Source organism: Bubalus kerabau, chromosome 7 (genome assembly GCF_029407905.1).
Source record: "Bubalus kerabau isolate K-KA32 ecotype Philippines breed swamp buffalo chromosome 7, PCC_UOA_SB_1v2, whole genome shotgun sequence".
Lineage (NCBI taxonomy): Eukaryota > Metazoa > Chordata > Mammalia > Artiodactyla > Bovidae > Bubalus > Bubalus kerabau.
Window position 1 is genome coordinate 29186242 of NC_073630.1, and position 16939 is coordinate 29203180.

The 16939-nt window shown below is 41.8% G+C and overlaps 1 protein-coding gene across 4 annotated transcripts in view; it reads right to left on the reverse strand.

The window, feature by feature from the left end:
- LEF1 (lymphoid enhancer binding factor 1) overlaps nucleotides 1-16939 on the reverse strand; it is a 116047-nt gene that overhangs the window by 57558 nt on the left and 41550 nt on the right. The window lies entirely within an intron of this gene.

Here is a 16939-nt window from a genome sequence, read left to right on the forward strand (position 1 = left end):
TATGGCAGATACTTTGCCTGGAAAATCCCATGGACGGAGGAGCCTGGTAGGCTGCAGTCCATGGGGTTGCTGAGAGTCGGACACGACTGAGCAACTTCACTTTCACTTTTCACTTTCATGCATTGGAGAAGGAAATGGCAACCCACTCCAGTGTTCTTGCCTGGAGAATCCCAGGGACAGGGGAGCCTGGTTGGGCTGCTGTCTATGGGGTCACACAGAGTCGGACACGACTGAAGTGACTTAGCATAGCAAAGCATACTTAAAAAGGCAGTGAGTTTTAAAGTTACAAGTGTGTAAATAATCCACTGCCATGTATTATCCACTCCTTAAGAGGACTACTGGGGTTATAATAAAAAGTTTAAAGGCTACACTCTAATTTTTAAAAACTGTTTTCACTTCAAATATCTCCATCTTCCCAATCCCAAGTGGTTTCAAAATTAACTTCAATAATGTTCAACCATTTAACCATTTATACATTTCATACATTTAACCATTATGTATGAAAATTTTAAGTCTTCTCATTTCTCTATGGAGGATCTGGCCAAATGTTTACGAGAGAACAGTGGAAACGATCCCATTCTTCCAATGTGGAGTTTCTGTCAGCGCTCTCATTAGCCTCCCATCACCGGATATGTGCAGAGTGACTCCTGGGCTTGAGATGAAATATTCATTTTATGTCATACGAGAGGGGAAAATTGCCACTTCAAAGTGATCAAGAGGAGAGTAGTTTATTAAAGTGGGATTTGAGAGCTGGAAGAAGCCTAAGGGCTCCAAGTTTGACTACCCTCAGTCGGTCTGTTTGAAGAGCGAGTCGGGGAAAGCTGGGGGTGTGGTTGTCTACAGCCGGGATTCAGATCCTTCGCTCCTCCTCCGAGAGCACGAAGCCACCAAATCCACCAGAAAGGCTCGAGAGTGAGCCAAATCTGGCTCAGGGAATAAACAGTTCAATCAGTTCACTTCTGCTCAACTCACTCAACTTTAAATTGAGCACCTACCATATTAAGGAGCAGGGCCAGACAAGGAAGGATGGCAAAGGGACCAAACACAAGAAAACCTCATCTCCGCTCTCAAGGGCCTTGGAGGCGAGACCCAAACGTGAGTAACTATCACATGGAGTGTTCAAAGCACAGCTAGGTCAGCGGGGAGACGAGCGAGTCTCGCAGGAGGTGACAGGATGGAGGGGTGGCAGTGGCAACGCGAGTGCCTCCGAGGAGGCCGAGGACGGCGAGCTGCGCCTGACGGCAGGCTGCGTACGGCGTGAGGGGAGAAGCCAGGAGAACCGCCTTCCGGGTTTCTACACAGAAGCCTCAGAGAATGGAGAGGACGCCTTTGTTGGCAAGGACGAGGGAGGCAGGTGGATGAAGAATGACACTGGGCTCTGTCAGCACACACTTTCTGAGAACATTTTAGGTCCACTGAGGGAAACAAAATGGGGTGTCATGGCCTTTGACTGCCATGAAGTTCAACTGACCAGGTTCACCCCTTCCCTCCCCCCGCCCCCGCAGCCTCTCGGCGCCATTCCCCCTGTTATACAAGACCACACGCTCATGTACCAGTGTGGGTATGCACTTTTGTTGTCCTTCAATGAAACAAAATTAACAAAGCGATTTTCATGAGGTCACTGGGCGAGAAAGTGGTAGAGCCGACCCCAGACCCCCAGCGTGGCCAGGGATCTGGGCTCTGGCCCCAGTCATCCTCTACCTCCATACTGCTACCTCTACTGTGGATGAGCTTCAAAGATGGGTTGCAGAAGTAGTAATCATTTTCCCAAGCCCACTTGGAAAATGGTAGAAAGATAGATAAGAAAAAGCGACATCACACGATCATCAAAAAACACTTGATAATGAATGGCAGTTTACATATTTATATTTGCTTTCAACTTTTGTTGAGTGATCAGAGAGGAAATCCACCTGACTGAGAAGGCTGAAAAATGGGGAATAACAGAGGGACAAGTAGAAATCAGACAGCACGCCAGACACTGACAGCGTGTCAGCCAGAGTCCAACTTGAGCCTGATCAGAAACTATAAAAAAAAAAAACCCACACCTCACAGGCCTTTTGTGGTAAAAAGGCCACTGGTCTTCGTGAAAAGGCCGACTGGCCTTTAACCTGTCCACTCTGTCTGCTTTATGCCCCGTGTCATTTTTATTCCCAGATGAATACAAACACATGCCTGGAAGAGGGGCTGAGGCCAGCGACCTCTGTAGGCAAACCTGACGGAGCTCGTGGGCACTGACAGGGAAAGGGGTTTTCAGGAAATGTCCCACAGATTTAGCAGTCTTTGTTCTGGGAAAAGTGAAAGTTCCCATAGTATCTATAAAGAGAAAAAAGACTGGAAACACATACACTGAAATGTCAACCTCAAGGTTAACTTGTGACACGAGAGGTGATCTTGTCTCTGGTGCTCTTCTGTTTGCGCTAAAATTTCCACTAAGAATGTTATGTATTAGCGTTATAGTCAAAGAAAAACAGTTTTAGAACAAAGTGACATTTTAGTGTTACTTGAGCTTTCCTGTATAAAAGAAATTTCAGGGGCTTCCCCTGTGGTCCAGTAGCTAAATTCTGCACGCCCAAATCAGGGGCCTGGGTTCAACCCCTGATCAGGGGACTAGATCCCACCTGCTGCAACTAAGAGTTAGCGTGCCAACTAAAGATCCCACAAATGGCAATGAAAATCTCGTAGGCTGCAACTAAGACCCGGTGCAGTCAAATAAATGTTAAAAAATAAAAAAAGAAACAGTATATTATGAATTTGATTTTGGAGAGCCACTGAAGTCAGCTTCAGGTATAGATTTTTCACACAAATTTCCCCTATATTTCTGTCAAGAAAATGATGATCTTCACACAAACACACTGAGCACATGAAAAGAAAAAAACCAGGGTGTTATATGCTTTGACTGTCATGGAATTCTTCAGGGTAAATAGATGGGGAAACAAAGGAAACAGTGACAGACTTTATTTTTGGGGGGCTCCAAAATCACTGCAGATGGTGACTTCAGCCATGAAATTAAAAGACACTTGCTCCTTGGAAGAAAAGTTATGACCAACCTAGACAGCATAATAAAAAGCAGAGACATTACTTTGCTGACAAAGGTCCATCTAGTCAAAGCTATGGTTTTTCCAGTAGTCATGTATGGATGTGAGAGTTGGACCATAAAGAAAGCTGAGCACCGAAGAATTGATGTTTTTGAACTGTGGTGTTGGAGAAGACTCTTGAGAGTTCCTTGAACTGCAAGGAGATCAAACCAGTCAATCCTAAAGGAAATCAGTCCTGAATATTCACTGGAAGGACTGATGATAAAGCTGAAACTCCCAATACATTGGCCACCTGATGCAAAGAACTGACTCACTGGAAAAGACCCTGATGCTGAGAAAGATTGGAGGCAGGAGGAGAAGGGGACAACAGAGGATGAGATGGTTGGATGGCATCACGGACTCGATGGACATGAGTTTGAGCAAGGTCTAGGAGTTGGTGATGGACAGGGAAGCCTGGTATGCTGCAGTCCATGGGGTTGCAAAGAGTCAGACACAACTGAGCGACTGAACTGAACTGATTGTGGAATTCAATAGTCCACTTTCATTCCTTCCCCCCATCCTCGCTGCCTCCCACTGCCACCTCCCCTGTTATATTGATAAGAGAAAGAAAATTCAGAAAACCTAATACAGGCACAAAACCCATGAGGACAGTTACCACATGAAGGTCTTATACTGGGAGCCAGGATATACTCAGAAAGCACAATTCTGACGACTCAGAGCCAGACATCCACAGCTAAGCTGGCTACAAAGGGCCATCTCCCTGGGAAGGGGTAGGGGAGACAGAGAGAGCCATGAAGTGAAACTCAATGGCACTGAATTCTAGAGAGAGATGGAAGTATTAACTGAGACCCAATCACCTATTCAATCACTCTGGAAAGTGTACAGCTGCAAGGGACCTCAACCTTGCTCTGTGGCTTTATAACAGTGTGCTTCAACTTTGAGGTCTTCTCTCAGAATAGCTCAGATTTTCCACATCAACCTTCAGGTGCTTTGCAAGAGATGAGTTGTGTAACAAGCCATCACATCATGCTGGTAATGAAAAGGTCTCAGTGTATCATCTTATCTGCGATCAGTTTGTCATAGCACCTCTTTCTTACTTTCGACTTCTTCCAGATTGACTCACTCACAGTACACCCTTGTCTCCTTGTAACCTGATCTGGTTAAGAGGTGCCGCAGTAATGTTCTACTGGGCTCCGTTTTTCCTACCCAAGTTAAAGCAACAGCATGCGTAACAATTGGTAGTTGCCTTCTGAATGTGTACAGTAACTGAATGTGTATTACAACACAGGAGATGTCTCATGGCCTTGGCACTGGGAACAGTTCCATCAGAATACAAACAGTCACATGGTCAGGAGAAACAAGTGACCAGAAAGACCTCCCACCTCATCCCACCAGTTCTTTCTGTCCCATGAAGTAAACAGGATCACCCGCAATACTTGTACAAATCACTACCTTCTTAACTTATTTATGAGGTATACTTGCACGAGGTTAGGATTAACTGTTAAATATTAGGTTTGAAAATAAACAGAAAACAAGCAAACAAGTCCTTCCTGTTGAGCTGGAAGTTTCTCTCTCTCTTCCCTCACACTCCTATCTCTATTAAACCTCTTAATTACATTAAAAGGATCTGGAGTAAAGATCTTGCTAATAATTAAGGGTGACTTCTGTGTGTTTTTCACTCGTTGTGAACCAGGAATACAGGATCAGATCCAGACCAAGTATGAAATGCAATAGGTCCCTCCTGTCCCCACCTTAGCATACAAACTTTGAGGTGTAAAAACTTCCATTTCTACCTAAGGATGTAGTTTGGATAACAAAGGAGGTTGGCAGACAAAATATAATTTGTTACATCTGCTAGATGCTACTTGATCTTTGGGCATATCTGAGTGAGTACCTGTGTGGAAGAACTAATTAAATTGGAAGAAAGAAGACAAATCCACTCCCTGCATGGCCATCAACTATTCCCCTGTAGTGTTTTTTAGCCTGAGTACGTCCTCATTGCTCAATTTATTTCAATATTTAGCAGATGAAAGCTAAATGCTGGTGCCCTGCTGGAGGCTGTCATCTAGAAAGGCCTCTGAGACGAGAAACAAGTTGTCTTCTAGTATACAAAGGGGCTGAAGTGTGGACTTTGGACCAGATTGCCTGGGTTTGAATGTCACACCTGTCACTTAACAGCTGGATGATCTTTGGCAAGTCACTCCATCTTCATGAGCCCAGTTTCTTCACATGGAAAGTGAGAATCAGAACAGGAGCACCCCTAAAAGGCCGCATGAAGAGTGTGTGTGTGCCAAGTCATTCAGTCATTTCCAACTCTTTGCGACGCTGTGTACTGTGGCCCGCCAGGCTTCTCTGTCCATGGGGTTTTCCAGGCAAGAATACTGGAGTGGATTGCCATGTCCTCCTCCAGGGGATCTTCCTGACCCAGGGACTGAACTACTGTCTCTTATGTCTCCTGCACTGGTGGGTGGGTTCTTTACCACTAGCGCCACCTAAGCCCAGGTGCAGGACTGCATGAAGAGTACATGTGTTAGTATCTGCAAGCCCCTTAGAACAGTTCCTGGCTCATGGTAAGTAACCGTGTCAATGTCGAATAGAAATAGATGTATGTGAAGAACCTGGAATAGTGGCCAATGAGCATTAGATGCAACAGAAGCCAAAACATTCAGCCTCCTGAACACTAAGACATTCACAGAGGTTCTAAACTATGGTCTCCCACTGTATATACATAGATTCTTAACAATCCAGACAAGTCATTTTCCATCAAGTCCCAAGCTCTCAGGATGAGGGTGCGGGGCAGGAGCAGCAGGTCCATGGAAATACCCAGCCCCATAATTAAAAACAAGTCACCGTTACAGAACACAGATTTGTTTGAAGTTCACTGGAGCTTTACCAATACAAATTACTTTTTCCCAGTATTTCAAGCAATTATCACTTTTAAAGTCTACTGGGGGGAAGGGTGTGAAAGAGAGAATAATGAGGATTTGTATCAGAGCTGCTTTTCCCTTCAATTGTTTATATTCAGCAAGGGTGAGCAGCCTCCAGTAGGGAGGGGAGATGGGGAAGAAAGGCAGGTGGTAATGTTGGCTGAATAGTTTTCTGGGTAGAAAATTAACATCCTCCAAACAGTACGTAATTGTTAAATTTTTCTGTCTGCTATTTTGAGTACAGCAATAGGGGTCACTAAGTATTATAATCATTTCCTTATGGGGGCATGTTTTCACTTTCTAAAATTAACACATTTCAGTATTTTATACTTGTTTCTCTGAGGTCAGAATTTCTCACAAGCATCATACACTATGGGTATTTACTATTGGTGCAACGTAATAGCTTCAATCTGCCGCTGGTGATGCAGCCATGCGTATACCGCCTAGACGTTGCTAATAGGATGATTATAGCTGTCTTTGAGACTGACACTTGTGCTACTGGCATTTAATAAAAAAAGAGAAAAAACCAAAGGATGTTATTTTTCAAGGAGACAGACACATCAGTGTTCTTTATTTCTTCACCCTCCTACAAATGCTCCCCTCTCCACTTCTCTCATGAAAGCATCTGAGCTAATCTCTGCCCCTCACTTTGCATGGGCACTCTGCACAGGCCTCCAGGTGTAGTGCAAGGCTGGCAGATCTAGGTTCATATCTTGACTTTGCCCTGTTCCTAATCCTTTTCTAAATACTTAACCTCTCTGTTTCCTCCACTGAAAAATGGAAATGTTAACATTAAACATTAGTGTTAATGTTAACATTAAATATTAGTGTTATGAAAAGAATTAAGAAAAATGTATAGAAAATTCATAGCCCTTAGTAGCTGTTCAACAGGACAAGGCAATCTTTAATATTATTTGAAAACTTGGATGGGTCCTACAACCATAAGGCCTCTGGTACTTGTCCATACTGAGCATTTATTAATTGGAAGAAAAGATGAATCTTCTTTCTATGCTGAATTTCCTGAAATCTGGGGAAATTTCCTCAAAGTTAAAAAAAAAAAAGTTTATTTATTTACTTGGCTGCACCGGGTCTTAGTTGTAGCATGTGGGATCTAGTTCCCTGACCAGGGATCTAACCCAGGTCCACTGCATTGGGAGTGCAGAGTCTTAGCCACTGGATCACCAGGGAAGTCCTCTAAATTCTTTTTAAACACAATATAGGGCTAATCAACACATTACCATTCTCTCACCCAGTATTTCCATAGGATACACCGAAGAACACGAGTCACCAAAGGAAGAAGAGAAGATAATCATGCTGATGATGATCTGAGCAGACGCCTACGAAGGTAAATGAAGCATGCCCATCCCTGTGGACTCAACTCTCGACTTTCTTTCCATTTCCATTGTTTTTTTTTCCTGAATGTAGCTACCGCTTTGATGACTTCATAAGAGCTGTGTTTTAATCTTGATTCCCAGCATACTGGCCTGTAACGATTTTTTGAAAGCACCACCTGCTGAGTGTACCTGCAGATCCAGTTAATGAAATGCATAGTTGGCTAAGTCACCTTTCAGCAACTAGGCCACTCTAGCGAGTCCCTACAAACTCCTGCTTGAGGGGAAGACAGGAGGGAAAAACCAGAGATGGCTACAAAAAGAGATTCCCTTCTACAGCTACCACATGGATTCCCAGTCCTGATTCTGACGTTTACCTCCTCCACTTAACAAGAGGTAGAGTTGGGAAAGGATGAGCGAGAGGAGGACTGAACAAGAACGGTGCGGCATATGAAAGAGAGGCAGATGGATTCAGGCTCTACGCTTAAGCTGGACTATTGGCACTACATCTTCTTACCCACGATATCAGCTCCTAGTTCACAGGCTGTTAAGGATTAAGTAAGCTACTATCAGTTACATTTCTGGATCACTTCCTGGCTCATAATACTGACATACATTCATATATGTTAAATAGGTAAAACGTAAAAATAAGTCAACATTTGTTGTACCGTAACCAAACGTAACTAGCACAAATGGCTTAACAGGAATGTGATTAAGTATGCACACCTCCTTTTACACCTGAGTCCTTTATAGAAACAGCCCTCTCAGAAACGGTAGAGTCAAGCCAGGGTCAAACTCCACACAATAAAGTGTTATCTATCCCTAAGACATCCTCCAGAGATCCCCAAAGTACAGGGTTAGGCAAAGTCAAAAACACCACTGTCAGAAACTGCGCTGGTGCGGTAGAAACAACACTGCAAAGGGAGGAGCCCAGGAATGGAAGCCTGGTATCGCCATGAGCCCACGCGCTGTGGTGAGATGTTACTGAACTGAAAAACACGCCATGTGTTTAATTAATGGTACTGGTGGAAGCCATTCTCTTTGTTTAGTGTCACACATGACCAACGAGGAAGAAGTACATTAAGCCAGTAAGCCCACCAACCCGGAGCTTTCAATCTGGAAATCAGGGAGAGAGCACACGGGACAGAAACTTTCTGATGAAGGCGGAAAGGAGGCAGGTGGGAGGGGTCCATCCGGCCCCCAAGTGTGACAGGGGCCCTGGGGAGCACCTCCTGAGTGACTTGCCCCCTGACAAGTCCTATGACTAACCTGCACACAAAGAGAACTGTTGTGGGCGTGGAGGGGGAAATGGGGACTGCAGTCAGGGAGCACCCACCCTGCCACAAGCTGCCACTTGTACAGTCAGGCTCACCTAAAACATCCTGTTTTTGCCGCAGATCACAAGCGCCTTACCCAAGTCTGCACCTTGCGCTGTCAAAATATCAAAACATAAGACATCTACAAATCTGCTCTTCGAAGAATTCAACAAGATTTCCCTGGCACTCTTTATAAAGGAAGGAAGGGCAGATGCAAAACAGCAGTCGCCGTGTGGGGAGGTTGGGGTCACGAACACACGGCAGGGGTGTGTCGACAGAGAGAAGGGAGGATGAAGCCATATGCGGCTATTTCTACCCTTTGGCCACCGCTGTCACCACCGTTTAGGATAAAAGAAAAGGCAGATTCGAGTTGAAAGTTGGCTTGTTCTACTTTTAGCTGTAAAAGATTTAGCTCTGGACACTGTGTGCTAAGTTCCTTCAGTCATGTCTGACTCTTTATGACCCTGTGGACTATAGCCCATGTATCAGTACAAGCAGGGAGGAGGACCAAGCTTGCCTACATGAAAGACTTTGCAAAAAAAAAAAAAAAAAAAAAAAGCCATACAAACAGTGGTATCACCATTATCATAGCTGTTGCCGATAAAGCAAGAAAATAAGAAATATAAACTGGGCTGTTCCAGAAAACAGTTTTTCAGAAAGCAAGTTTTCATCACCCCTACCGTTCTAAGAATTAACTGAAGCCAAAGAATTGATGCTTTCAAACTGTGAGGCTGGAGAAGACTCTTCAGAGTCCTTTGGACATCAAGAATATCAAACCTAAAGGATCCTAAAGGAATCCTAAGGAAATCAACTCTGAATATTCATTGGAAGGACTGATGCTGAAGCTGAGGCTCCAATACTTTGGTCACCTGATATGAAGAGCCAACTCATTGGAAAAGACCCTGATGCTGGGAAAGATCGAGGGCAAGAGAAGAAGGAGGTGACAGAGGATGACATGGTTGGACGGCATCACTGACTCAATGGACATGAGTTTGAGTGACTTTCAGGAGATAGTGAAGGACAGGGAAGCCTGGCATGCTGCAGTCGATGCAGTGGCCAAGAATCAGACACGACTGAGTGACTGAACACCCAACAACCACTCCAAGGGTCCTGTGTTAAAGGGGAAAGGTGAAAATGAGGAAAGCACCAAAAGCACAGAAGTGAAAAGGTATACAATTGGGGGAAATAGCCCAAAGTGATATGGAAACAAATATTCTCTAGGAAACTGAAGACAATTCTGATTCATACGAGCAGACAGACTCCATGAGCTGATGACACTGAACAGCAGTGAGCAGCAGCCAAAGGGCCAAGGAAAACACCTTGTGCCCTGGAAAAGGGTTCACAGAGGGCAGTTGGGACCATGGTCAGCGGCACACGTCCTGTGCGACACATCGGTTATCCTCATCAGTGGAAGTATCCGCCTTCTCAGTGAACGTGGTCCTGAGCCACCCAGGACTATACTACACCAAGCAGCAGGCCTGGGCATGAGACCTTGAAATTCATTCAATTCTGTCCTTGAATTTTTCCAATGAGGAAACTGAGGCCCAGAGAGTTAAGAGGCCTGCCCGTAACACACAGAGACGGCTTAGGTATGTCTGCGGGTTGAAGCCCTCAGGCCAAGGGTACCCCTTCCTTGTTACCTTGCTTTCTCTCCGTCCATGAGAAGCAGTTAGGGAAGAGTTATTTTTGTAGACAGAAGTGAAGCCATTAAAACAAAAAGGAAAGAAATGGTGGTTTCAATTCTGAGTGAAGCCACAGACTCATTGATGTGCTCACACCCAGGTAAGATTTTGAGCTTCAAGTAAAATGAACAGTAGACCCTGAAAACCAAGGTTGCTGTGTGGAGTGAGGGCTGGGATCCAGTAAAGAGAGTGGGAGGACATGGGCTGGACTCAGCTAACAAGACAGAGAATCAACAGGTCAGAGAAAAGGATCCAGAGAGCCCTTTACATCCACTATTAACTGCATTTGGCTACAGCACCCCAGTTCACCTCACCATGGCATTCTCTCTCATATATATACACACACACACACACACAGAACTTCCATGAAGGTAACAGACCCAGAGCACTGAGAACAGTGCTGGGCACACAGTGTACACTCATAAAGGAGCCTGCTCCTTTCAGAGCTTCAAGCTCACAAGCCTCCCAGAGTGGCAACAGGTGGCTTCCAGGCCTTGCTACACACAATTCACATGCACACATCCTCTTTTCTTTGAAAGGTTAAAACTTTTCGTCTGAAAGACAATTTGGTTTCTTTCTTTAAAAAAAAAAAAAAAAAAAAAGGCAAGAACAGCTTTTGTTTCTCCTTACTAGAATTCTCTGCGTATGTAAAACATTTAGAAAATCCAAGTAAAAGTCAAATAAAAACTACCTGACACTGCCACCCAGAAAAACACTTTGACACAGAGATAAAGCTCTTCCCCTCCCTTTTCTCTATTGGTTTCACACACATACATGTAAAAACCAGGACTGTGATGGATGTTTTGCAATCTAGTCTTTTACTCAGTATATTGTAAACAGAATCCCTTAGTATGTTTTAGGACACCATTTTTAATAGTGGCACCTCTTGTGCCATCATTAACCACTCATTAACATCTTTGACAAGACTTGACCTCCACCATCCTATTCTCACCTTATATATCTTATATATCCCAGAAGAAAGCAAAAGCATAGTTAAAGCTTTTTGATGGTGACCTCCAGACAAGAATTCTCCCTTAAGTTTCTCCCCAGCTCAGGTGGGCCCCAGTACTCAGAAAGCGGCTTCCAGAAAAGCCTCTGTTTGTAGGGGTTGGTGCTCGGCAGGACCAGACCAGGGACAGACCAGGGAAGGGCAGCTATTAGCCAGCTGAGTGTCGCTGTGCCAGGAATGCCTGACCTTTCCCAGGGCTTTGATCTGGCAGCCTCCCGCTGGGAGCTCACTGGCCAGGGCTGCTGCGGGGAGGGGGTGCGGGAGGGGCGGAAGAGGAGGCAAGGATGCTGGGAGTGTCATGGACCCTCCACTGGGCAGCTTGCTAACCTCCTAAACCAGGCTCAGAATGTCCAGCGGGAAGAGTTACTTGGAGCTCACCCACCAACCCCACATCGTAGAGATAAGAGAACCAAGGCTCTAGAAGATAACAGGACTTAATTAGTACTTGGGAAATACAACTTAATATTAGCAAAGATAACAGTGACAACTACTATTACTACCATTTGGAGCATTAACTCTGCACCAAGTACTGTGCTAAACAAATGTTTAATCCCAATGACAGCCCTTTGAGATTGCTATAATTATCCCCATTTTAGGAGAGGGGAATGGTGAGTCTCGGAAAGGCGAAATGAGTTCCCTAAGATCCCAGAGCTGGTACACGATAGAGGTAGGAGTGAGATTCATATCTGACACCACTGGACAGGTTCCCTCCAAGCATACGGGAAGAGCGATGATTATTTCTGCTGCACTGTTTGTTTCAAAGATAAGCTTATTCATCTCTCTCATCATCATTTTACAAATCCACATTTCTTCATTGGTTAAACAATGACATAAGAATACTCAACAGATCTGTTGGCAGTCAACCTCCATATTTTTCATATACTGGCTCTGAACAGCTCGTCTGTGAAGTTTAGGCTAAATGTGATACCAACTACAATGCTATAGATGAACCAGCAAGGAAGGTGAGGTTGATAAAACGGTGTCTCCTATGAACGACAAATACAAAGACATTTCTTCTAATTTCCTCCTAGGCCACTTCAGGATTGGAAAGGCCTCAGGCCAGGGACTCTCCCAAGTACAAAATTACCCTGTTCTTTTAGATGATTATCAGGTACAAGACAAAGATTTCAAATAGTTTGTTTACTTATTTTATTTGTTTAAAGGCAGAGTCTCTTCTCAGAATGACTCATGTGAGTAATTTAAACAAACAGCTGTGGCAGGAGACGGCCACTGCTGCCTGCTTTGGTGGGTAAATGTGCTGAATCTGTGTCGGTTAATTAGATCAGTCTTGGCTCATTCCCTTTAATGAGACAGTGTAACACAACGTTCACCCAACCTGTTCTCTGGGTTTTGTTTCACATACACTGGTTGTTATGGTCAACTCTGTTCTTGAGCTTCTTGTTGGTTGAAGCAAAACCTTTATAACTATTTTTTTCCCAACATGTATTTTGGTGTGTGTAGGTGACACCTTCTGAGGGAGCTGTCCCTCGCCGTGCGTGCTTTGTGACCAAATACATTCAAGTAACTTACACCAAGGAAAGAAACATAAAAATAAAAGTTAAAAAGGAGGACTTTACTCAATTTCTTTTGCCTTCTCACCAGATCAACCATGTAGATTATAGAGGCGAATTCTGCAGGAAGCTGGGCTTCCTAGTCTTAATTAATTTTTTCACTTTCTAGAATATCATATGAGTAACACGGTAAAATGACTGTTTCCTCTTTCTCACTCCCATCTCCTGATTGTGCCTGTGGAATTCTGAGGTCTAAAGGCCAAGAGAAAAGGTAGTGATCAGAGCCCCATCTGTAGAGGTGAAGGCCAACACCCACATTCAGGATGAAAGCACAAACATCAGGTTACCAAAAATCACATACTGAGGAAAAGAGCAAGTCTTTGGGTTCTAAATCCTTTGTTTTTATTAAATGAGAAAATTTTCCTTTCTACTTTCATTTAGAAAAGATCATTCTATTTTTGATCTTTGAATCAACACATTGAAATTTTATTTTAATTAGAAAAGGACATGATGGATTCGCATCATAAATTTTCACTTAAGAAATTTCCAAGTCTACTTCAAATATATGATAGGGTTCAGATTTACAGGGTTCCAAATGTTATTTAAACTACAGTCATGTACAAAATGATAGGAAAAATTACCCACACTTAAAACACACAAAAAACAAAAAACAAAAAAAGAAAAGCTCAAAGCATTCAATAAAATGTCTTACGTCTTGCCAGTGTGGCCTATTTGGGATTATTCTGAATGGTGTGGTACATAACTTAATATCATTAAGTAAGGACACTTAATAGCATTAAAAAAACAAAAAACAAAAAAACCCCAAGTATGTACCTATGCTTTTGGCAGCATACAGTCTTTCCCATGAAAGGGCTTAACAGTCTGACTTACTAAAGTAGTTCTCAAATTTTCTTGTTTCAGGAGACTTTTCCTCTTAAAAATTATTGAGGACCTCAAAGGGCTTTTGTTTATATAGATTATATCTACTAATAATTACCCTATAGAAATTAAAAGTACTTACTTGTTTATAAAAACAATAGCAATAAATTCATTACATGTGACTTTAAATAATATTAGTATGGAAAATAAGTGCTAGTGTTTTACCTTTTTGAAAATCCTTTTAACATCTGGCTTAATAGAAAACAGCTGCATTTTCATATCTGCTTCAGCATAAAATGCATGATGGTATCTTGTTTTGATTAAAATAAACGTAGAAAACCTGGCCTCACACAGATATGTAGTGAAAACAGAATTATTTTAATAGCCTTTTTAGATAATTTTGAATATTCTTCTTATACTTGTAGGCTAATGTAGGTATTATACTACATTGGACAAACGATGGTTTCACTTAAGGGTTAGCTGCAAAATGAAATTCGAAACCATACAAGTGAACTTTCCCTACTCTGTCATATGAAAATCCATTAGTCTATCTTGCACATTGAATAGATTTTTCATCTATGTATGATAAGTATTGATCATTTTGAGAACATTGGTTTACTTTGTCATTGCAGATCTTCCACATATTGACATATTTCATTATACAATATCAAAATCACATTTTTCAATATCACTAATGATCTTATTAGAAAAGTCTCTAAGGATTCAGGCTTCAAGCTTATGGAGAAGGATACCAGACTTCCAAAATTCTAATTTTTTCTTGAAAGTCTGAATTTTATTATTGGTAATAAATGTATATTTTCCTTAGAAAGTGACAGGCTCACTTCACTTAGTTCTGATAAAAAGTCTACCAAAAGTCAAGTCTAAATAGCCATACTTGATCATTAATCATTCTGTAAAGTAAAAAATCACACAGGCATTCTCTTGAGAAAAGAAAACAAATATTATTAATAATAAAATAACTTTTACTAATTTATCAAGGGACACCAACATTTTTTAACTGAATTCATTATAGTAAAGAATATAATCACTATCCATAGAGTTGGTGTGCCACTGCCTTGATCTGTGCTGCCACCAGTCTTATTCATTGTTACCTTCATAACACTGGTGTGCAAATGTTAACAGTTAAGCAGCAAAAAAGAAAAAAAAAAGGACAATATTATCATGAAAACTATTCTGATCTCATTCTCACAGACTCCCTCAAATGTGTCTCAGGGACCCAGGGGTTCAGAGACTACACTCTGAGAACCTATCTACCAAACCTGCTAATACAAATCCACTCAACTAAGTTGGTTTCATTTTTGCTCTGAGTGAACAAATAGAGATACCAAAGCACAAACGAAGCATGTCCTAGTATTTTGAGTATTACAGAGTAAACACTTTCCTTTTCTCACCCTCTGGACCAGCTGTTCCCAGTAACCTGGACAACATCTTCCGGTCAAGATTTTGAAAGACTAATCTCTCAGAGAGGCATGAATGACCGCTAGCGGCCAATGGAGGTTATCCCCTCACCTGCACTGTGCTGCAATCACTTCTCACGTCTCAGTCATTCTCTTTGATTCATCACATATTTACCACACCTTTATTTACTCTTTCTTGTTTTGCTGTTAGGAGCATTTAAGGCTATAAACTTCTAAGAATCTCTTTGGCTGCATGTTACTGGTTTTCATATGTCAACTTTTAATTACCATTCAGTCCTAAGTATCTTCTTTGACCCTCGAGGCATTTGGAAAAGTTCTCCTTATCGATACAAGACTAGAAAGTTTTTCTAGTTTTGTTCTAAATTAATATTGGATTGGCCAAAAAGTTCATTCAGGTTTTCCTGTCACACCATTATGGAGAAATGCAAATGAGCATTTTGGCCAACCCAATAACTTTTTGGTGGAAGAATACAGCTGTATGATAACTAACCCTTTGAAATGATTCCTGGCCTATTATTCTGTATCACGAAGCAGCTGGATACAACAACGCACATAATTCAGTCAAGTTTGTTAATTGTGTTGTTCAAATATTTTATAGTTTAATTATTTTGAGGAGGAGGAACATCTGGTGATTTTATCAATTATTGAGATATGTTGAAATCCTTTACTGAAAGGTAGATTTGTCCATATTTCCTTGTGTTTCTATTTTTTCTTTATAGATTTTGAAGTTATATTATTAAAAGCATGACAGTTTAGAATTTACCATCCTTTGTCTGATATTATCATATTCTATCAGCTTATTCCGGGCTGGCCTTTACATGTAATAACTTCTACATTAACTTTCATAATTTTCCTTTTTATTGGTCTCTTCCTATGTATTCTGGAAAATCTCTTTAAATTTCTCTTCCATTTCATTAATTCTCCCTTCAGCTAAGTCCAATCGGCTCTTAAACTCACCCATTTTAATTTTCAGCTTTAAACATTCAACTTTTTCCTTCTAAAAACTGTTTCCTTTTCCGAGCTGTCATCATATTTCTAGTCTCTTGATCTTTGCTCATGTTTTTCAATTCCTTTTTGATTTCTTAAACATATTAAACTAAGTGTATAATAATTCTATTTTCTAAACCTGTGCTCTTCCATATATTATAGAAGTCACTAACTATATGGCTACCTACATTAAATTAAAAATTCAGTTTCTCAGTTAAGTGCTCAAGAGTCACAGAGATGTAAGGACTACCACCATACTGGATAATACATATAATAATGCTGATTTAAAGACCGTGGTGTCGGATTCCACTGAATCTACTAACTATGGGGCCATGTTCTCTTGTGTGTTATGCTTTTCTTTCTTTACTATTAGTGCCTATTTCTTTTGTTTATTTATGGAAATTCTTTGAGACTTATTTTAAAGGTAGGGCTTCCAGACAGAATTTGTCTTTGCTTTTGTCGTGCAGAAGTTAGGATAAATGGCCACGGAAGTAATCGAAACTGTAATTTAACAGTTTCTGAACATATTCATCTCCTTAATTTTTATACTTAGGGGCAAAAAATGAGATGGACAGTGCCATTCATTTACTTCATCATTTGCTGATTTGTGTACATGTGGCTCTATTTTAGAGGCTAAGCATATAAAGGTGGCCCCTGTCCTGAAGAATCTGTCCACAGTCTAATAAGAGGAAGGAAGGAGATGTAAACTAACAACTTTCAATACAATGTGTACAATGCTGTGAGGCATGAATTAAAAAAAAAAAAAAACAATTCTACAGGAGTGATTAAGGCCAACTAGGGCCCAAGAAGGGCCCCTCAGGAG